The sequence below is a fragment of the Ailuropoda melanoleuca genome, chromosome 11 (assembly GCF_002007445.2).
Source record: "Ailuropoda melanoleuca isolate Jingjing chromosome 11, ASM200744v2, whole genome shotgun sequence".
Lineage (NCBI taxonomy): Eukaryota > Metazoa > Chordata > Mammalia > Carnivora > Ursidae > Ailuropoda > Ailuropoda melanoleuca.
Window position 1 is genome coordinate 74557960 of NC_048228.1, and position 738 is coordinate 74558697.

The window sequence follows — 738 nt, forward strand, 5'->3', positions numbered from 1 at the left end:
ACTTTACTATCATGGTATATATGCTGGTCATTAACCTTATTTGTTAAAACTTTCAAATAAAAATACAAATCTACATCTTAAATCATCATTTTTTATAGATCTTCTATGCAGCACATGATTCTATAATATAAACAAAACCCAGCAGAACAAAACAATAAGGCTCTGTTTAACAAAATAATAACAACAGTAACAGCTATTCAGAAATGCCAGAGTAGCCTTATGTATTTTCAGAATATGTGGTTATTTTTGTGCAATAATTTTGGAATGACAAAGTTCCTCTACCCCCCTGATTGCTTTTATTACACAGTCTTCTTTTTTTATTTTCAGATTCAAATGAAACTCACTGTAAGTAGCAAAAACCTTCCCACTTTTCTTCTAATAAAAACGGCTAAGTGGAGTTTAAGTGGTAGCCCTTTCCTAATCTAGGAAATAAGAATTTAGGGATGCAGGTAGCATAAGACACTGCAGGGCCAAGCTGCGCTGGGTGTTACAGAGCAAAAGCAGCTATCTTGTAACTTCCCAGGGCGGGAGTGTAGCAGGTGGATGGGCTAGCGGAGGAAGAGCTGGAGGTAGAAGGACTAATGATCTGTTTTATCAAAGACCTGATTTTACCTTGGCTTGACTCCGATTGATTGGAGTACTAACCCTTCTTCTGCCCTACTCTGACCTCCATATTCACTTATGATAGCTTCTGGAGCTGTGTTTTTCAAGTTATGATGGTTGAACTACCTTCATCTG